This window comes from Mesocricetus auratus, unplaced genomic scaffold (genome assembly GCF_017639785.1).
Source record: "Mesocricetus auratus isolate SY011 unplaced genomic scaffold, BCM_Maur_2.0 Super-Scaffold_100010, whole genome shotgun sequence".
Lineage (NCBI taxonomy): Eukaryota > Metazoa > Chordata > Mammalia > Rodentia > Cricetidae > Mesocricetus > Mesocricetus auratus.
In genome coordinates this window covers 62520471-62543277 of record NW_024429194.1, presented here as the reverse complement: position 1 = coordinate 62543277, position 22807 = coordinate 62520471, and the positions used below count along the sequence as shown (strand labels likewise).

Genomic DNA, 22807 nt, shown 5'->3' with positions numbered 1-22807 from the left:
CACCGTATTAGTGGAGCCTACTAGCTCCCTCAGACAACAGGCCAATAGAAGGTTTCCTTCTGGTTACTCCTCTGCTCCTCCAGGGCGTCTCCAGAAAGCACTGTGTGCTCCCCATCAATACCCCCCACCACAAGAATCCCAGAACAGCCAGGAAGCCATCCAAAGTTATCTCCAAAGTATCTCCAAAGTTATCAGTTTCCTACACCAGAGCCAGTCTAAGAAGATGTCTTAGAAACATCCAGACACAAAGTTAGGTATTCCTCCCTGTATCTTCTCCACCTGCCCAGCCTGCCCTCCTCAGATGTCACTGAGGGCTCTCTCCACCCACCCCACCCCCCACTCGGTTTTCAGGCACCTGTGGCGGATTCCAAGCCGGGAAAGGAGAGAGATGAGGCTGCGGGTAGTGTCCCTGGGAGGCTAGATCAGAGCTGACACCTCCGGTGCGCTGAGCGCTGCCTCTGAGCGCCGCCAAGTGCCGAGCCCCGCCCCCGGGTCATAGCTGGGCAGGGAGCACCGGTTGGCCCCGGTAGCTGGTGCACAGGCGATCTCTCCGAAGCCCTAGGCCGAAGTTGCCAGTGCTTCCTCCAACCCTTCCCTTTCCCCGTGGCCCTCCTCTCCTCCTGCCCCTTCTGGCCAAGAGAGGAAATTTGAGCCCGGTGTGGTTTCTGCCTGCACCCCGCCCCCGCCTCTCTAGGGCCACGGGGGCACCCGGGGCTCACAGGTTCCTGGCCCTCTCCAGTGAATACAGGACTGTGCGCTCCCTGCCGGGCTGACTGATACTCCATTCACACAGTCATCAGTCTCCTCTTTTTCCCTGGTGGTGGGTCTTAGAGACGGATAGGGAAACTGAGTCATAGCAAAGCAGAGGGCAGCAGGCAGGACCAGGTGTCTGAGTTCAATTTGCTTTGGGCAACAACCTCCACTTCTAGAAAGCCAGGGATCTAAGAGTTATTTTTGGGACTGGGGGACGCTGGCGGCTTAGAGGCATCCTTTAACGTGTAGCCTCTCTCTCCACCTCCCCCTCCCCAGCCTCAGATGCTCTAGTACAAGGCTTCTTCTTTTCGGCCATGTTTATTTATTTATTTATTGCCAACTATATGGGGGTTACAGGGGGGTGTCCTTAGGTGGTAGGCTGTCCTGTCAGATGATTTATTAGTCTCCTAAAGGGATCCTTCTTTCTTCCAGGCCAGGACACGTGTGTGCATCAGATTAATCTCCAAGTACACAGCAACTCTGTATCAGGCTAGCGTGTCCTCCCAGAAGTCTCTCAACCTTCTGCCTCCAAGTTACAGGCCAAGTAGTTCTCTCTAGAAGGAAAGTCTGCCTTCCAGTGTCAGTAGTTCTCAGCTGTTTTATGACAGGGTCTTTGGAGAAGCGGTAGCTAAGGCCAGTCCAAAACTGGCTTTGAGGTCAAGAATTACTTTGAACTCCTAATCATTCTGCCTTCACCTCCGAAATGCTGGAATGTTCACTGTGTCCACTTCAGTAACTTTCAGCTCAAAGGAACATTTTTTAAAATCTAATTTCAGTTCTGAATGGTGCAGCTTATACTTTTCCTCTATTATTTTCCTCACTGATAATCAAGTTAATTTGGAAACAGTTACAGATCAGAAGCAAGCTGGGTGTTTGACCAAAGATCTATAACCCTGGTACTCAGGAGGTGGAAGAAACAAAAACAGTAGTTTAAGACCATCCTTGGCTACAGAGTAAGTTCAAGGCCAGAATAAGATGCACGGGACCCTGTCTCTGAAAAAAAAAAGTAAAATATGCAGGAAGCAGGTGAGTGTTACCTCAAGGCAGAGCTGTCATTCTTCAAGTCCTTCCAATAGGATTGTGCTTGCTATTAGAATAATGGGAATATTCTGTCCTGGAGCATGAACCTCCAACCTTTCCTTCACAAACCTCTTCTTTGGCCACTCCATTTCTCCCCAGCATCCTCTACAGTCTGGCAGCACAGTCAAGCAAATAATGATGCAGTGTTGTTACCACAAGGAGCCTCCCATCAATCTAGCATGGCTGAGATTGCTCATGCCCAGCCATACCCAAGGAGTGTTCGGCATTCCATCCTGATAGGAGGCACTCATGCCTGTACTTCATGGTTTATGTGGGACAGTAGGCAATCCAATGACTTTACTGCATGCTGGATGTGGGCTCAGGGCCTGCCTGGTATGGGACTGAATCTAGGTCACATACATGCACTTGCATACTTCTTTGGGTCCTCATAGGGGATAAGAGGTAGTGACAGTCAAACATACAACTGATTATATAATGATATTAGTTCACAGATAGTCTGTGAACACAGTGTGGTAGCATTTCTGATACCTCAATAGACAACATAGACCTTAGCCTTCATTCATTCAAATATATTTGTTTTCTGTGCCAGAAACACACATACGATTAAGACAGCCCATGTTCTCACACACGGTCAGATCTATAGCCAATGGACATAATGGTACATGCCTAAAAGCCCAGCACTTGGGAAACATGAGCATGAGCATGAGGACAGAGGGTTCCAGGTCAACCTGTACTACATAGTGAGTTTCCAGATCATCGTGTCATGAAAAACTATAAAAAAAAATGTTGGGTGTGACGGCATATGCTTACAAACCCAGAATTCATGGAGCAAAGGCATAAATAAATAAAAATAATTTAAAAATCATCACCCAATTCCAGACCAGCCTGATCTATACAAAAAGCCCAAGCCAGCAAGACCCTGTCTCAAAAGCAAAAAGTCTATAGGAAGCAATACAGAATGGAATAAATAAATTCTATGTGGTGGAATTTAGGAAAGACTTTCCAGTGGCTCTGGGCTGTGGAGAAAGGAGAAAAAAGTATTCTGGCAAAGATATGGGTCCAGTGAGGTATAAACATAGATACTTTGGACTTTCTGGAGTGGGCTTTAGGAGACAAGTAGATGATAAGCCTAAAGATCCCCAGGGGCTGGGATGTCACCAAGTGGTAAGCATTTTCCTAGGTCCTGGGATCTGGGATAAGGAGACCTGTGAAATTTGACAGTGACTGAAAGGCAAGGCATTCTGAGAATCAAACTCGGGAGGGTGTATTTTGTCCTGCAGACAGCAGGGACTCCTAGACGTATCTGAAGTCCTTTACGTGCTATTTGTTGGGATGTGGTCAGATATGATGAGCTAAGAAAGCAGCCATCCTTCACTGAGGCAGGAACCCTCACTTCACCTCACCCCCTCCCAAGGCAGACCCCTGTCCTGGGGTTTCTGGGCTGTGTCCTGTCTCCAAGTCACCCCAGGAAGAAGGAGATTTCCTTTAGCCCCCTTATGTCCGCAGTCAATATCTTGCTACACCAAGTCTCAGAGAAACCTTGTCTCAAAAAACAACAAAACAAAAAAAGATCTGCAGGGTGTTAGGGGAATGCCACCTGAGTGGATTGCATAGACTTGTCCAAGTGACAATGACTAAGATTTTCCTGTCTTGCTGGGTAGTGGTGGTGTACGATTTTAATCCCAACACTCAAGAGGCAGAGGCAGGCAGATCTCTGTGAGTTACAGGCCAGTCTGGTCTACAGAGTGAGTTTCAGGTCAGCCAGGGCTACACAGAGAAACCTTGTCTCAAAAAACAACAAAACAAAACAAAACAAAAAAAAGATTTTTCCTGTCTCCAAAATTCTTCCACTTCAAAGAATACAGATAGAACACTGGCCACATAACTTTACTATATTAACGTTTTCCACTTTTGCTGTTCAACCACCCCTAAATGGTTAACTTGCCACCCCTGGACAACCCACCCCCTTTACGTATGTGCACACCACCATCAGCATCAGGTCAAGCCACAAGCAATGTTGCCAAACACCCCACTGGGTTATGCAACCAGCTTCCCGAGAAGGGTGAGCAGGGCGGGGTGGGTAGAGGTGGAACCAGGGGAGGGCCATGGGTCCCACAGGGAACTGGCTGCCTCGCCCGGCTTGCCTACTGGTGTGACCGCAGTGGCCCCAGAGGGCGGGGAGAGGACTGGCCTTTTATCAGTGCCCGGCAGCATTGCACCCGCCACCCCCTGGCTTCCTCTCTCAACAGACGGAAAGGGGAGGCAGCCACAGGGGGCCAGGGGGAGGGCTGGGTGTTATCCTAAACAGCAGAGCTGGGCGGTTACCCCGGATGGGGGAGGTGGTGGAGGATGCCTGAGACCAGGGAATACGGACCGACGCTCCCTTGCTAAAGTCGGGAGTGGGGGGAGTGTAAACTGAGGCTAGATAGTGGAGTCCGATCTCCGGAGTCAGCATTCATTTTCCTTGTGTTCCAGCTTGTATGAGGATAGGATTTTTCCCATCTCTTAGAGGAGATTCCTTTCCTCAGATAAGAATTCTCAGACGACTGACTCTAAAGGTGGGAGGATACTACAGTCTGAGGTTTAAAAAGCATGGAGGCTTCCCAGAGACTTGAGTACTCATCAGTTTCCCTGGCCTCTGGCATCTAAGAGTTAGTTATACCTTGCTGACACAGCCTAGAGTTTGAATATCCCAGAAAAAAAAATAGCAAAAATAGCCCTTGGAGGGGCTGAAGAGATGGCTCAGCGGTTAAGAACACTGACTACTCTTCCAGATGACCCGGGTTCAATTCTCAGCACCCATACAACTCTAACTCCAGTTGCAGGGCATCAGACATTATCACACAAACATACATGCATGCAAAACACAAATGCACACAAAATGAAAACAAATAAATCTTTAAAAAAAAAAAAGCCCTTGAAGCTTACTTCTAACTAAACCTAGAAGTAGGTGTCCTCATACAATGAGGATCAGATTTTCTTTTCCTTCCTTCTTGTTTTCCTTTTTTTTTTTAATTATTTTAGGAGCGGGAGGGATAGCTCAGTGGTTAAGAGCATTGACTGCTCCTCCAGAGGACCAGAGCTCAATTCCTCACAACCACATTAAAAAAATATTCTTTTGTTTTTCCTAGACAGGGTTTTTCTGTAACCCTGGCTGTACTGGAACTCACTCTATCTATAGACCAGGTTGACCTCCAACTCAGAGATCCAACTGCCTCTACCTGTGGAGTGCTGGGATTAAAGGCAAACCACCATGCCCAGCTCTTTTTTTTTTTTTTTTTTTAACACAGTGTCCTACTTTGTAGCTCTGACCTGGAACTCACTATGTAGCCCAGGCTGGCACTGAGCTCCCAGCACTGCTCCTACCTCAGCTTCCTGAGTGCTAGGATTGCAGCTTCAGTTACCACACCCAGCTTAGGATCACATCTTGATTTTTTTTTTCTTTTGATTTTTTGCTTTTCTCCTAGGATCTCGAATCTAACTACCTATGTTTCAGTCCTGGCATTTATTACTGACTGTGTGGTCCTGGGCAACACAACCTTTCTTGTATCAGTTTTTGTTTTTCTTTTTTGTTTTGTTTTGTTTTTCCAGACAGAGTTTCTCTGTATTGTTTTGGAGACTGTCCTAGAACTCTCTCTGCAGACCAGGCTGGTCTCGAATTCACAGAGATCAGCCTGCCTCTGCCTCCCAAGTGCTGGGATTAAAGGCGTGCGCCACCAACGCCCGGCGCAACACAACCTTTCTGAGCCTTACTTCCGTACCTGAAAAAAATGGAGTTAATGTTATTAAAACCTACTTTACGCTGGGCATTGGTGGCACACACCTTTAATTCCAGCACTTGGGAGGCAAAGGCAGGCGGATCTCTGTGAGTTCCAGGCCAGTCTGGTCTACCGAGAGAGTTCCAGGACAGCCTCCAAAACAATACAGAGAAACCCTGTCTCAAAAACCAAAACAAAGGTCTACTTTACTAGGGTGACTATTAAGCAAGTGTAGGGCTCTTGCCTACCATGAGTGAAGCCAAGGATTTGATCCACAGTACTACAAATAAAATAAATCATTCTGACTACAGATGCAATGTGATCAATGACCTCATGCTGTCTTTCTTAAATTATAAATTAATTAAAATTGATTTAAAAATACACAAAATAAGCCAGTCGGTGGTGGCACACACCTTTAATCCCAGCCAGCACTCAGGAGGCAGAGACAGGAGGATCTCTCTGAGTTCAAGACCAGCCTGGTCTTACAAGAGCTAGTTCCAGGACAGCTCCAAAGCCACAGAGAAACCCTGTCTCAAAAAAATAAAATAAAATAAAATAAAAAACAAAATAGTTCATTAGTATTAGGAAATTAATGCTTAGTTACTAGGAGGCCACAGCCTTTTAGGGCTTCAGGAATTTAGAACCCTCTATCTGGAGGCCACATTGGTGAAGAAATGTTTGGGCCAGCTGAAGCCAGGAGGCAGCCTGATTCTGGGAGGAACACAGATACAGTCAGTGTTGGCAGCAAGACTTCCAGGAACTAGCCTCAGGCCGTGGCTCCCATAGTAGCACTGTTGGGAGGGGCTCATGCTAGCTCCAGAGTAGGCACAGGGCCAGTCTTATGGGCTTCAGTCACCTTTTAAGAACCCCAGAAACCCTACCGTACCCCGTTGTTGTAGTCCTCTGCATTGCGTGGAACTGCCTAGAAGTGCCACTCTCAGGAAGGATGGCTGGATGTCAAGCTATTACTTACTCCTTTCAGAAGCATCCAGCATCTCAGCCTCCTACCTTTGCCCCTACTGCTTCTCTAACCCAGAATGCCTTCCTTGGCTTTGAGTCTCAGCTTAACTCTCAGCAGTGAGAACCCTGGCAAAGTATTTAACTTCTCTGAATTTCAGTTTCTCCTTGTTAAATGAGGAGCTCTGAACTTCCATCACAAGACGTGTGGGATCAGATGAGGCAGTGTACATTATTACTGGAAAGTCTAGTAGTGTTGGTCCTCCTGATCTGCTCTCCAAAGCCCATGTCAAGCCAAGATCCAGTTCCACAACACATTTTCTGGCTACCTCACCTTGGGCATATATATTTATTTGTCTTTTTGAAAGTTCAAGGTCTGCTTAGACTATAGATTGGGTGTAAGGCTAGCCTGGGCAGACCCTGTCTCAAAATAAAAAGCAAAAAGAGGGCTTGGGAGTAACTCAGAAGCAATGTACTTGACTATCATGCTTGAAGCACTTGGTTCAATCATTACTTCTAACACACACACACACACACACACACACACACACACGTACACGCACACACACGTGTTTTGTTTTAGTTTTTGTTTGTTTTTCGAGACCGGGTTTCTCTGTATTGTTTTGGAGGCTGTTCTGGAACTGGCTCTGTAGACCAGACTGGCCTCGAACTCACAGAGATCCGCCTGCCTCTGCCTCCCGCCCGAGTGCTGGGATTAAAGGCGTGCGCCACCAATGCCCTATTTTAAAATATTTATTTTATTATTTTTAATGATGTGTGGAGGCCTCTGTGTAGGTATATTCATGTGTATACCAGTGCCCATAGATCCCAAAGATGTCAGATCTCCTGGAGCTAGACTTACAGGTGGTTTGTGGACAACCTGATGATGGTTCTAGGATCCAACTACAGTTATGGGGAGGGTGTTTTCTTTTTCTTTTTCAAGACAAGGTTCCTCTGTGTAACCCTGGATGTTCTGGACTTGCTCTGTAGTCCAGGCTGGTCTTGATCTCAGATCTGCCTGTCTCTGCCTTTAGAATGCAAGAGCAGTATTCACACTTAACTGCTGAGTGATCTCCCCAGCCCCCATACACTTTCCTTTAAACAGAGGTTGGGAGGAGGCCAGTTAAGATGGTTCAGCAGGTTAAGGCACCCGAGGAATCTTCCTTTTTTTGTGGTCTTGAGTTTCATCATAGCCCTGTGTTGAAGAGACAACTTCTATACCTCAGAGAAAACGTCAAAAGTCCTCAGGTCTGAGGACTGCTACCTCGGTGCTAGTGAGACGGCTCAGCCTATTAAGGAAACTGCTGCCAGAAAACTGTCGTCTCTCCTTCACACACTCACCATGGCATTAGCGTGGTGCATATGAAACACACACACACACACACACACACACACACACACACTCACACACACATGTAAATAAGTAAGAGAGATGCTAACTATACTACCTTCCTTGCCAGCAATGCTTTCCAGAGCCTAAGGCTTGGCTCTCCTCACCAGTTGTCTTGTGGAAGGTGTGTGCCCACATCTCCAGCTCAGTAGCAGGAGCTGCCCACTTTAGTGTCATTGATGATCAATGTGCTGCTTCCTATTTTGCCATGGCTGCCTGGGATCAATCCATGATGGCTATCTCCAGAGGCAGAGAAAGCCACTAGGTAGAATTTGAGTACGCAGAGCCCAATCTAGGTGAAATGTGTAGCCCAAATGTTGTGAATTACTTTTCAGAGTCTCCAGTTTGAGTCTAGGAAAAAAAATCTCTCACTATAGAGCACAAGAAATAGACCTCTTCCACCCACCAGCAGGATAGAAGCACACTGATTTGTAGTTGGGTTTTTCTTCAGGTGGCCAGCTCCCAAATAATAGTATGGAGACTTACTATTAATTATGAAAGCTCAGTTTTAGTTTAGGTGTGTCCCACTAGCTCTTATAACTTAAATTAACCCATATTTTTTTATTAATCTACATTTTACTATGTGGCTTTACCACATGTTCATGGTATTTTTGCTCACCTACATTCATCTTTTAATCCTTCTCTCTCTGCTCTGGAGTCCTGACTATACCTCCTGCCTAGCTATTGGCCATTAAGTTCTTTGTTAGGCCAATCACAGCAATAGATCTTCACACTGTACAAATACCCCACAACACTGATTTGTTCTTCTGTATAAAGAACTAAACTTTGGCTTGAATGCTTAAAAATTCAATTTTAGTCCAATTTCGATCAATTAATTCATCTTGGAAGAATTCACTTATGCTGACATAACATAAAAGAGCATGATATATAAGCTATGTGATTGATTTACATGTTTCTGCATAAAACTCTGTGTCCTGGATGTTCTGTTGTCTAATTGTAATAGCTACTTTAGAAGCCAAGTATGATAATTAGAAGGTTCCCTGGTGAACAAGTAGAACTGGATATAATTTTCTTTTCTTTTCTTTTCTTTTTTTTTAGTTTTTCCAGGCAGGGTTTCTGTGTGTGGCTTTGGAGCCTGTCCTGGAACTTGCTCTGTAGACCAGGCTGGTCTCAAATAGATAGAGATCCTCCTGTTTCTGCCTCCCGAGTGCTGGGAGTAAAGGCATGCACTGCCACTAACACCATCACTACCCGTTTTTTTTTTTTTCTTATTTATTTTCCTGAGTAATAGACCTGCATCTGTTACTTTAGTAAAGATATCATTTATTCATGTTGGCCAAGCAGAGAACCTTTTTCCCCAAAACATTGTTGGGAAAATAGATCATGATGGGGTAGATTCTTTGAAGACCGTGACTCCCCTTTCTATAAAGACAAGGCACAATTCAGTTGATTGGTTTTCAGCTCTAGCCAAGTTACTGTAATTGCTTCTGTTTATATCCCCTTCAGTCATGTTATTGTAATTGACTGTGTTAGAGCTTGGTTGCGTTTAGGCCCCAGCTATTTCACTTTAAGTGATTAGGTTGTTAGAGCTGTAGATACATTGAACACTTTCCTGGAACTACATTAGATCACTTGCCATTTCCACAAATGAGCAACCTAATCTAGTACCATTTGCTGTTTTAATTTTCACCTAGGATGCACTGTCCTCTGGGGGCATTTTCTGTCTATATTGTTTTTATTGTTTATTTTCTGATGGTATTGTTCTGGCTGTAAGCAAAAGAACTATGGTCTTTCTGTCTTCCACGTCTCTTGCGTTTTGCATATGAGTGTCATATTTACCACCTTAAGAACTGCTGCTAGCCGGAGCGTTGGTGGCGTACGCCTTTAATCCCAGCACTCGGGAGGCAGAGGCAGGCGGATCTCTTGAGTTCGAGGCCAGCCTGGTTTACAGAGAGAGTTCCAGGAAAGCTGAGGCTATTACAAAAAGAAACTGTGTCTTGAAACACCAGAGAGAGAGAGAGAGAGAGAGAGAGAGAGAGAGAGAGAGAGAGAGAGAGAGAGAGAGAGAAGTGTGTGTGTGTCTGTGTGTCTGTGTGTCTGTGTCTATGCAGATGAGTGCAGTGCCTGAAGAGGCCGGAAGTGTTGGGTCCCCTGAAGCTGTAGTTGATGCAATTGTCAACCACCAGACATAGGTGTTTGGAATCAAACTCACTGGAATCCTCTTTAGGAGTATTATGTGTTGGGGGAAGTCCTGTGCATTTGTCAATAAAGTACTGTTGAGCCTATAGGAAACCTAGATAGGAGGGACTAGGAGTCCAGGAGAACTCTGGGAAGGAGAAAGACAAGAGAGTCGACATGTGACGCCATAGGGGTAAGAAGCCGGGAACTATTCTCCGGTAAGAAACATACTTAGATTAACAATTATGGGGTAATTACTTAAGGCAGAGCTAGCCAGTAAGGGACAAACAAGGCCAACAGCTTCATAATTAATATAGCCTCCTGTGTGTTTATTTGGGACTGATGCGGCTCTAGAACCAGGCTGGCACGGCAGAGCCCAGGTGACTGGCGGGGGATAAACCAAAGCGGCTAGCAAAAGAAAAAGCTTCTCTTAACAATTATGTACCAGGCTTTGATCCCAGCTCTCAGGAGGCAGAAGCAGGAAGATCTCTGGGAGTTCAAGGCCAACCTGATCTACAGAGTGAACTCCAGACAGCCAAGACTACACATAGAAATCCTGTCTCAAAAAGAAAAGAAAAAAGAAAAAGAAAAGGAAAAAAAGAAAGAAAAGAGTATTATGTGCTCTGAATTGTCTCTCCAAGACCCCTTTCACTCCCAATTATTATAATTCAACAAGAAAAAGACAACCTAACCTAATAATTGGCTAAGGACTCATACAGACATTTCTTCCAGAAGATATTCAAGTAGACAAGAGCATAGAAAAGATACTAAAGCATTAGTCATGGGGGAAATGCAAATCAAACCACAATGAGACACCACCTCATCCCCATGAGAATGGCTGTACAACATGCAAAAACAAACAACAAAAACTCAGAGACTAAGTGTTGGTGAAGATATGAGAAATCAGGAAACCTCATATAACTTCTCTTAAGGGATATAAAATGGCTGACATTCCAATACTGTACTTCCAGTTCTTGGGAAACTGAGACAGAAGGACCAAAGGATCTCTCTCTCTCTCTCTCTCTCTCTCTCTCTCTCTCTCTCTCTCTCTCTCTCTCTCTCTCTCTCTCCCCTCCCCTTTTCCTCTCCTCTCCCCTTCTCTCCTCTCCTTCTCCCACTCTGTCCCTCTGCTCCCTCCTTTCCCCCTCTCTGCCTTCTCTCCCCCTGTCTCTCCTGCTCCCTTGTAAGGAGTCAAACTCAGGGCATCACATCTTAGACAAGGATTCTATCGACTGAACTATACCCTGCCAAAGATGTCACAAGTACAAAAGCCAACTTGAGCTACAGAGTCAGTTCAAGGCCAGCCCAGGCTACTCTATAAACAAACAAACAAATATTGGGGGTGGAGAACAGCTTAGTGGTTAAGAGTGCTTACAGCTTTTGCAGAGGACCTAAGTTTAGGTCTTAGCACCCACACATGGCTGCTCACAACTGTTGGTAATTCCCTTTCAGAGGATCCAATGTCCCCTTCTGACCTCTGTAGGTTCCTGTATGTGCATGGTACACAGACATGCATATACTAAGGCACACACATATACATAAATATTTCAAAAAGTAAATAAACAGTTCAGGAAGTAGAAAAATAGTTGACAGATCTTCAAAGGTGAATACAGAATTGAAATCATGTTCTCATGAAATTTTAAGTCTGGGAATCAAGCCCAGGAGCCTAGACATGCCAGGTAAAATACTCTACCATTGAGCTGTTTCCCCAAGCACAAGAAAATATTTGTGATATGAATGTTCATAGTGGCACTATTCTCAACTGTTAAGGGTGCAATAACATGTTGGGCAGTGCTGGTGCATGCCTTTAATCCCAGAACTCCGGAAGAAGAGGCAGGAGGATCTTTGTGAGTTTACAGAGTTCCAGAATAGCTGAGGCTACACAGAGAACCCTGTCTTGAAAAACAAAACAAGCAAACAAACAAACAAAAAAAAGGTGCAAATGTCTAACAATTGAAGAATGGATGAAAAGAACTGAACCTGGGTCCTTTGCAAGAGTAGTGAGTGTTCAGCCGGGCTTGGTGGCACTGCAAACATTTAGTCCCAGCACTCAGAAGGCAGAAGCAGGCAGATCCCAGAATTCCAGACCATATTATCTACAAAGCAAGTTCCAGGACAGTTAGGGATACACAGACAAAACTTGTCTTGATGAGCCATTTCTCCAGTTCCTGTAGGACATTTTGTTAATTAATGATTGATGAGGGAGGGTCCAGCTCATTATGAGTGTTGCCACCCTAGGGCAGGTGGTTGCGTGCTGTATAAACAAGCAGGCTGAGTAAACCAGTAAGCAGCAGTCCTCCTTTGTCTCTGCTTCAGTTCCTGTCTCCAGATTCCTGCCTGGAGCTCCTGTCTTGGAGGAAAGGGTTTACTTGGCTTACAAATCTGAGGTCACAGTGTTGTCATTTAAAAATGGAGCTTGAGAAAGACACCATGAGACAGAGTTTAGGTGGAGGGAATTTTTTTTTTTTTTTTTTGGTTTTTACAAGACAGGGTTTCTCTGTAATGTTTTGGAGGCTGTCGGTCCAGCCCAGCCTCGAACTCACAGAGATCTGCCTGCCTCTGCCTCCCGAGTGCAAAAATTTAAATAAACAATAAAAAGAAATAAAGTAGGAGCTGGAGGGGTGGCTCAGCAGTAAAGAGCACTCACTGGCTGCTCTTCTAAAAGACCCAAGTTCGATTCCCAGAAACCACATGGTGGCTCACAACTGTCTAACTACAGTTTCAGGAGATCTTATTCCTGGGCACCAGGCATGCATGTGGTAGACACAAAAAAAATAGGCAAAACAATTCACATAAAGTAATAATTAAAAAATAAAAAGGAAAGGAAAGGAAAAAAAAGAAATAAGGCGATGAGCAATTAAAGACAATATCTCTGGCACATGCACCCAGACAGGAATTCATAGATATTTCAGGATATTTGTTTGCACTGACACTATGAGACTGTTAATAAAATTTAACCCTGAAGACTTTTGGATTGGGAAAGAAAAGAGAGAGGAGGTCACTGGTCACTTTTCCACTGCTTCTTTGATCAACCAGGACTTTCCTCCCAATATTTGACTCAAAGGTTTTTATTAATAACAAAGAATTTATGTAAACTCTTCTCATAGAGTCACACACAAAAAGAGATAGAGTAAAAACTTTTTTTTTTTTTGCTTTTTTTGAGGCAGGGTTTCTCTGTGGCTTTGAAGGCTGTCCTGGAACTAGCTCTTGTAGACCAGGCTGGTCTGGAACTCACAGAGATCCGCCTGCCTCTGCCTCCCGAGTGCTGGGATTAAAGGCATGTGCCACCAATGCCTGGCAAAAACTTTTTTTAAATTGTTAAAATCATATGTGTATGGGGCCAGTGAGATGGCTCAGGAGGTAAAGTTGCTTGTTACCTAGCCAGATGACCTGGGTTCCATCCTAGAATCCACATGGAGAAAGAGAACTGACTCCCCTGCTTTGTTCTCTGACCCTAAAAGCACACTGTGGCTTGCATTTATTCACACTTTCACACTTGTACACACAAAATAAATAAATGCAATTTAAAAACTCATATATATATATATATTATGTAATCAACATGGAGATTTGAATCCAGTATCTAGCACATGTTGCATAAGCATTGGACCACTGTGTAAAGAGAAGCCTTCCCGCCAGCCTGGCTCCAGAGCCGCATCAGTCCCAAATAAACACACAGGAGGCTATATTAATTATGAAGCTATTGGCCTTGCCAATAGGTGGTTGTGCGGCAGAGGCAGGTGGATCTTTGTGACTTTGAGGCCAGCCTAGTTTACAAAGTGAGTTCCAGGATACACAGTGAAATCCTGTCTTGAAAAGCAAAACAAAATAATAGATAGGTAGGTAAATAGATAGATAGATTTAAAAATAAATTTTGTTAATTTTACCACAAAAGAGGGGGGAGGAGCTAGAAAGACTGCTTAGCAGTTAAGTGGACTTGCTGGTTTTTTTAGAGGACTAGAGTTTGGTTACTACCTCCTACACTGGGCGGCCTCTTCTGGCTTCCAGGCTCCCATACATAACACACACACACACACACACACACACACACACACACACACACCACACACTCAGGGTAAAAAAATAAATAAGTAGATAAATATGTAATAAAAATTTTGTCTTAGGGTTTCTTGTTGCAGAATATTTGTATACTGTGTGAGGATGGGTTGCTGTGATTGCAGAAATAGGCGGGACTTACTGACAGAGAGAAAGGAAGAAGAAAGGATCAAGGTGCACAGGAGACACAAGGAGACACAGAGCAAGCAGATTGTTCAGGAGGAGAGGAAATGGCCATGAATCACATGGCAGAATATATATTAATACAAAATGGGTTAATTTAAGTTATAAGAGCTAGTTAGGAACAAGCCTAAGCTATAGACCAAGCTTTCATAATTAATAAGAAGTCTCTGTGTCATTATTTGGGAATTGGCAGGACAAAGAAAGACCATGCCTATGGCGGCTTTTTTTTGTTTTGGTATTTTCCTTTTCTTTCAAGACAGGGCTTCTCTTTGTCACCCTGGTTGTTCTGAAACTTGCTCGGTAGACCAAGCTGGTCTTGAAGTCAGAGATCTACCTGCCTCTGCCTCCCAAGTGCTGGGATTAAAGGCATAGGCTTCATGGAAACTCTGATGAAAGAAAATATCTAATTAGGGCTGGCTCTAGGCTCAAAGGTTTAGCACATTATTTCCATGGTGGGAAGCATGGCGGCATATGGGCAGTCATGGTGCTGGAGGAGATCTAAGAGTTCCACTTCTGGATCCACAGGCCAGCAGGCAGAGAGAGTGACACTGGGCCTGTCTTGAGCTTCTAAAACCCCAAAGCCCATTTCCAGGGACACACCTCTGACATAAGACCATACCCACTCCAATGAGACCACAAGTCCTAATCCTTTCAAATAGTGCCATTCCCTATGAGCCTATAGGGGACATTTCCATTCAAACCACCACAAAATTTAAAGAACAGTACTGGCGGGGCTGGAGAGATGGCTCAGAGGTTAAGAGCACTGACTACTCTTCCAGAGGTCCTGAGTTCAATTCCCAGCAACCGCATGGTGGCTCACAACCATCTGTAATGAGATCTGTTGCCCTCTCCTGGTGTGCAAACATACATAGAGGCAGGATGTTGTATTCATAATAAATAAATAAATCTTAAAAAAAAAAGAACAGTACTGGCCAATTGTGGTGGCATATCCCTTTAATCTCAGTACTTGGGAGGCAGAAATAGTCATATCTACCTGAGTTGGAGGCCATAATGAGACCTAGATCAACTAGGGCTACACAGTTAGGAAAACACTGTGGATGTAGAAATGGCTCAGCAGTTAAGAACATTTCCAGAGGACTGAGGTTTGATTCCCAGCATCCATTTGGCAGCTCACAAGCCTCTGTAACTCCAGCTCAAGGGGATTGGACACCCTCTTCTTGCCTTCTCAGTTACTAGGCATGCAAGTGGGCAGACATATGTAGTGATATATTATTTATGATTTATTAAAGTTTGCCTAAGGATTCAGAAAGCAAAGTCAGCCACATGCCATAGAAGCCAGGCACACACCTTTAATCCCATCAGCCAGAAGCTAGGAGATGGTGGTACACACCTTTAATCCTAGGACTCAGGATTAAGATGTAGACAATCTCTGTGAGTTCAAGGCCACCCAGATCTACGCAAGATTGATCCAGTCCTAAGGAGAAACAGCTCACACAAGGATGATCTTAGCACCTGGGATCACGTGCCTTTAATCCCAACATTAGGGAGATACATAAGATGGAAGCAAAGTTTTGTTGGTTTGTTTGTTTGTTTGTTTTTGGTTTTTCGAGACAGGGTTTCTCTGTATTGTTTTGGGGGCTGTCCTGGAACTCACTTTGTAGACCAGGGCTGGCCTCGAACTCACAGAAATCCGCCTGCCTCTGCCTCCCGAGTGCTGGGATTAAAGGTGTGCACCACCAACGCCCGGATCAAAGTTTTGGTATTGAACATTCATTCTCCAGCCACACTGAGGATCCTCCAGCCACACTGAGGAGAGGCAGCAGGATCAGCCCATTCAGCCTGAGATAGTGGTAAAAGCTAGTGACCCACTATTTTGCTTTTCTGTTCTTCAGCTTGATGTTTGAACCCCTCATATCAGTCTCTGGGTCATTTATTTTTTGTGTTACAGACATATCCATCCTGTGAGTCTTGGGCTTTGAGGGAAAAAGAAAGGACAGATACATAGACAAACACACAAAAAAGCTGGGGTCAGGTGGGCTGTGGGCTCTGATGGAGAGACAGCTAGTATGAAGGAACCTGGAACCTAGGTGCTTTTATTATTCATAGCATGGGGAGGAAGAGTTAAGAAGTCTAGATAGGGGCTGGAGAGATGGCTCAGAGGTTAAGAGCACTGACTGCTCTTCCTTGGGTCCTGAGTTCAACTCCCAGCAACCACATGGTGGCTCACAACCACCTATAATGAGATCCGGTGCCCTCTTCTGGCCTGCAGGCGTACATGCAGACAGAACACTGTATACATAATAAATAAATAAATCTTTTAAAAAAAAAGAAATTTTGATAGGAAGTCTCTGTAGGCAAGCAGTTTCAGGATATAAACATCTAAGGCGGCTGGGCGGTGGTGGCGCATGCCTTTAATCTCAGCCCTCGGGAGGCAGAGGCAGGTGGATCTCTGTGAGTTCCAGGACAGCCTCCAAAGTCACAGAGAAACCCTGTCTCCAACCCCTCCCCCCAAAAAATATCTAAGGGGAAGAAGCTGCAGTTGCTAATTTTTGTACATACTGGTCAATTGTTAGTAGACCCTCATACTTGGACCAGAAGAATGCTTTGGAGGTCCCATGGGTCAGAGGCACTGGTCTTTGAATGGCCATGTTTGTGTCAACAATACATTCACTCAGGACTTCATCCATTCTTTACACATTTACTCAAGGCTTCTTCAACTCTCTGTACAGACAAAACATCCCTAGACATAAAAACTAACAGCCAAACAAATAAAAACAAGAACACCCCCCTCAAATACAAAGCAAGAAAATAAAAAGAAGTTTGGGGATAATCTGGGTTACATAGTGAGACCCTGTCACAACCTTCTTAAAATTTTTTATAAGAGTTTTGTTTTTTATCTTGTTTTTATAGTTTTGGAAACCAAATTTGGGCTCTAGCACTGAGCATCACTCTCAGTCCATGAAGTCATATTTTAAGGACAAACTCAGCTAAGTGTAGTAGTGTACACCTGTAATCCCATCACACAGTTGCTAGGGCTACAAGACTAGACAGTGTCTCAAAAAAGGAAAAAGTAGAGGAAAGTCTGGTGTGGTAGCTCATGCCTATCAACCCAGCACTCGGGAAGTTCATGCAGGAGGATCAGAAGTTCAAATGTAGTCTCAATCGCTCGGCAAGTTCAAGGTCATCCTGTGCTACTAGAGACTCTGTCTCAAACAAAGAAACAAACAGAAAAGATAAAGTGACAGTCTTCTCCCCCACAAATCCTCACCCAGCATCAACTGCCTGAATATCTGAGTTCAATCTCTAGAAAGGCCTTCTGAGTTCAATCTCTAGAAAGGCGCCACATGGTGGAAGGAAAGAACCAACTCCCAGAATTTGTCCTCTGGCTTCTACATGCATGCTGTGGTTCATGCAAGTGTGTGTGTGTGTGTGTGTGTGTGTGTGTGTGTGTGTGTGTGTGTGTGTGTGAGAGAGAGAGAGACAGAGAGACAGAGAGACACAGAGAGAGAGAGAGAGACAGAGACAGAGACAGAGACAGAGAAAGAGCAAGTTTGCAAAGTTACTGGGGCAGTCTTGAGGTAACTCTAGCTCAGACAGTCTTTTTTTTTTTTTTTTTTTTTTTTGGTTTATTGAGACAGGGTTTCTCTATGTAGCCTTGGCTGTCCTGGAACTCTGTAGACCAGGCTGGCCTTGAACTCACAGAGACCACCTGCCTTTGGATCACTAAGCTAGAATCCCAGGTGATTGTGAGCCCCAGCTGTAGGTTCTGGAAATCAAATTACAGTCCTCTGTAAGAGTAACACCAACTCTTTGTTGTTTGTTTTGCTTGTGACAGGGTTTCTCTGTGTTTCAGCTCTGACTGTCCTGGAACTTGCTCTGTAGACCAGGCTGGGCTCGAACTCACAGAGATCTGCCTGCCTCTGCTTCCCGAGTGCTGGGATTAAAGACATGAGCCACCATTGCCCAGCAAGAGTGACACACACTCTTAGCTGCTGAACCATCTCTCCAGCCCCAACCAAAACTTCACTTGGAGCTGTAGATACAGGCAATTGTGAGATGCTGGATGTTGGTTCTGGTCCTCTACAAAACCAGTTCTTGTAAGCAAGTTCTCTTAACCATTCAGTCATTTCTCTAGCTCTAATTCCGAATTTCTGAGCTTCTATCTCCTGAATGCCTGAATTATAGGTATGGGCTACCACACTTGGTTGATGTGGTACTGAGGGTCGAACCCAGAGCTTCATGCATGATAAACAAGCACTCTTCCAACTAGGCTGTGTGCCTAGCCTTGTCTCTCTTCTCTCATTCCCTTCCCACCTCCCTGTTCTTTCTATAGCAATGGTTTCTCAACCTGTGGGTCTTGACCCCTTTGGGGTTGAATGACCTTTCCATAGAGGTCACACATCAGATATGCATCATATCAGATATTTATGTTACGATTCATAACAGTTGCAACATTATGGTTATAAAATAGCAACAAGGCCGGGCGTTGGTGGCGCACGCCTTTAATCCCAGCACTCGGGAGGCAGAGGCAGGCGGATCTCTGTGAGTTCAAGACCAGCCTGGACTACGAAGCGAGTTCCAGGACAGCCTCCAAAGCCACAGAGAAACCCTGTCTCGAAAAACCAAAAATAAAATAAAATAGCAACAAAATACTTTCATGGTTGGGGGTCATCACAACACAAGGAATGTATTAAAGAGTGGAAGCATTAGGAAGGTTGAGATCCACTGCTCTAAAGGATTTCATGTTGCCCAGACTGACATGAAACTTGTTACATAGCTCAGTAGCTGAAGCTGGCCTTCAACTTCTGGTCTTTCTTCCTCTACCTCCCAAGTGCTGATATTACAGATATGGGCACCATGTCCGGTCTTGCATTTTTTTCCTTTTAGATAAGGTCCCATGTGCCTCAGGTTGTCATCAAACTCAACTTCTCATCCTCCTGCCTCTACCTCCAGTGTGCTAAGATTAGAGGTATATGCCTCTATCCCACTTTATACAGTGCTGAGGATGGAACCGAGGGCTTTGTGCATCGAGGCAAACACTATAGCAAATTAAGCTACAACCCAAGTTACCTCTCTCTCTCTCTCTCTCTCTCTCTCTCTCTCTCTCTCTCTCTCTCTCTCTCTCTCTCTCACTATCTCTCTCTCTCTCACTATCTCTCATCTATCTATCTATCTATCTATCTATCTATCTATCTATCTATCTATCTAAGGAGGTAGGGCCCTACTCTATTGTCCAGACTAGTCTTAAGCTCCTGGACTCAAGTGACCCTTCTGTTTTAGTCTTTCAAATAGAACTAGAAGAGGTACAGGACAGTCTGGCAAAAAGCCAAACTATAATTTCTTTTCTTTCTTTCTTTTTTTTGTTTTTTTGGTTTTTCGAGGCAGGGTTTCTCTGTATTGGAAGCTGTCCTGCAACTCTCTCTGTAGACCAGGCTGGCCTTGGACTCACAGAGATCCACCTGCCTCTGCCTCCTGAGTGCTGGGATTAAAGGCGCACACCACCAAAACCCGGCCAAGCTCTGTAATTTCTTAGAAAAACGTATTAACAAATGCAGGCCTGTTGACTCACACCTGTAACTCCAGCCTGCAGGAAGCTGAGCAACACTATGATCCAATGGATGATCCCACATCTACAACTATATGAACAGCACAAATTGAAGTCAATGAGTATTAACAAAAAAAAAACTGGACATGGTGGGTGCATATCTTTATTCCCCCAAACTTCGGAGGCAGAGGCTGGAGGATCTCTGTGAATTCAAGGCTAACCTGGTTTACAGGGTGAGTTAGTTCTAGGAGTTCCAGGAGAGCCAGAGCTACACAGAGAAACTGTCTCAACCAACCAAGAGAGAGAGACAGAGAGACAGAGACAGAGAGACAGAGAGACAGAGAGAGACAGAGATGTGAGGTGTTGGGGTTGAATGTGATCAAAACACATATTGTATGAAACACTGAAATAATAAAATATTAAAAACAAAAAACTCAACAATAACAAACAACTCCACCAGATATATATTAAGTAATAAATAATTCAATGACTGTACATTACACCTGGCACATAATAAGTGGGCAGAAAATGTTAGTATTATCTTTAAGCTGCCAAAGCAAGTTCTCAGAACCCAAATGCCAGCTCACAATCCCACTGTAACTCCAGTTCGAAGGGATCTGATGTTCTTTTCTGTCTTGCACAAGCACAGAGCATGCAAATGGTGCACAGATACAGTGTCTTAGTTAGGGCTACTATTGCTGCAATAAACTCCATGACCCAAAAACAAGTTGGAGAGGAAAGTATTTATTTGGCTTACATTTCCACATCATTGTTCATCATCAAAGAAAGTCAGGACAGGAGTTCAAACAGGCAGGAACCTGGAGGCAGGAACTGATGCAGAGGCTACGGAGGGGAGCTGCTTTCTGGCTTGCTCAGCATGGCTCGCTCCACCTAATTTCTTATACAACCCAGGACCACCAGCCCAGGGAAGGTACCACCCATGATGAACTGGGTCCTCACCCATCAATCACTAATTTAAAAAACACCTTATAGCTGGATCTTATGGAGGCATATTCTCTCTCTCTCTCTCTCTCTCTCTCTCTCTCTGTCTCTGTCTCTGTCTCTCTCTCTCTTACACACACACACACACACACACACACATTAGCCTATTTATTGCAGGTTAGGCAAGTATCAAATAAATGGTAGTGCATCTGCTGGTCTTTCAGTTCCTTCAGACTTCTAACAGCAGACTTGACTGTGACAGAAGTTGTAGGTCCATTGTTTCCATGCAGGAACAGACAGTGCCAGATGCCAAAAGCTCAGCTCTTCATCTTGGTCTTTCCACAGAAGGAGCAAGCATACTTGGCATGCTGGCTGGTTTCAATTTTCTTCACAGTTTTCTGGAGGGAAGGACCAGAGAGGGTTTCATGTTTCCCAATGATCACGACCTTCTTGGTGTGTTTTAGCCATGTCACTGGAACCAGCAGTTTCTCAGGTGAGGTTCCCAAGTTTTAAATAACTCTAGCCAAGCGGACATAAGATTAGCATGCATTCAGGCAAAACATCCATATAATAACAACAATAATATTAATAGAACAATAAAATAACAATAATACAAGGAAAGGTATAGTTGGTTTTTTTACTCCTTGAGGGCCCACCACCCAGTTCCCAAATAAATGCATGGAGATTTATTCTTACTTTGAATGCTTGGCCTTAGCTTGGTTTATTTCTAGCCAGCTTTTCTAACTTAAATTATCCTGTTTCGTAGGTGGAGTTTCTTTGTGTCCTGCCTGCTGCTCCCATATAACCACACAGAGACTTAATATTAATTATAAATGCTCAGCCAATAGCTTAGGCTTGTTTTTTAGCTAGCTCTTATAACTTAAATTAACCCGTTTCTATTAATCTATGTGCTGCCCTGAGGCTAATTTACCTCGTGTAAGTACTTCCAATCCTGCTCACTCACTTTGTGTCTCATGGGGTCTCCTCATGCTCCACCCTTCTTCTTCCCAGCATTCTCTCTGCCCCTGAAAATCTTGCCTAGCCAATGGGTCAATCAGCTTTTTATTAACAATGAGAGCGAAACATTTTCACAGTGTACAGAAGGATTATTTCACAGCACCTAGCTATGTTTTGCCTCTGGGCTTTTTAACTTTATTCTACGTATCTTTTTTTCCTCCTTACTCTGTGGCTGGCTGTTTGGCTGAGTGGCTGCCCCTGGCATCCTTTTCTCCTCCTTTTCTTGTTCCTCGCTGTTCCCTAGATTTCTCCTATTTCTCCTCTCTGCTTGCCAGCCCCACCTATTTCTCTTTCTTGCCTAGCTATTGGCCATTCAGCTCTTTATTAGACCAATCAGATGTTTTAGACAGGCAAAGTAACAGGCTTTACAGAGTTAAAACAAATACAACATAAAAGAATGCAACACATCTTTACGTCATTAAAGAAATATTCTACAGCATAAACCAATGTAAACACATCTTAAACTAATATTCCACAACAGGATAGTGCTCAGATTAGATAGCTGTCCATCAGTAGAAAAGGTCAAACCTAGGTGAGTGTGAAGGCGTGATGACACACACCTGTAATCCCAATACTTGGGAGGCAGAGGCAGGTGAAATTCTGTCAGTCAGAGCTACTTAGTGGAACCCTGTCAAAAAAACAAAAACAACCCCTCCCCCACAAAAAAACAGCCAAATTTTCATCTTGTCTAGTGAGATGTTACCACTACTTCCCTTCTTAGCATGTTAACTATAATTCATTTTATATAGAATTTTTTTCTCAGCTCTGTCCCAAAATTATAAGAAAACCTCTGATAAGCTTGAATGCACTTTTAGGAATTTTCTAGAGAAGATTTCAAAGGATAGAGTGGTTTTGGATTTTTCTAGGGACTGGGAACTGTGGGATGGGTGAACCAAATATATATGGGTGTTGAGAATTGAACCCAGGTCCTCTGGAAGAGCAGTCAGTGTTCTTTTTCGGGAGGGGGGGGAGGAGGGGTGGACGATAGTGGTTCAAGACAGGGTTTCTTTGTGTGTAGCTCTGGCTGTCCTGGAAGTCGGTCTATAGAACAGACTGGCCTTGAAC

At 44.3% G+C, this 22807-nt stretch overlaps 1 protein-coding gene across 2 annotated transcripts in view; it reads right to left on the bottom strand.

Moving 5' to 3' along the window:
- The window catches only part of Nfe2 (nuclear factor, erythroid 2), a 31372-nt gene that overhangs the window by 7398 nt on the left and 1167 nt on the right, over positions 1–22807 (bottom strand). Inside the window, exon 1 of one of the 2 annotated variants that reach the window (XM_013111125.3) lies at positions 356–614. The exons of the other annotated variant lie outside the window; for it this stretch is intronic. The gene's annotated coding sequence lies outside the window, so the exon portion shown is untranslated. Of the gene's footprint in view, positions 1–355; positions 615–22807 lie in introns of those variants that run through there. 2 annotated transcript variants of the gene reach the window in all.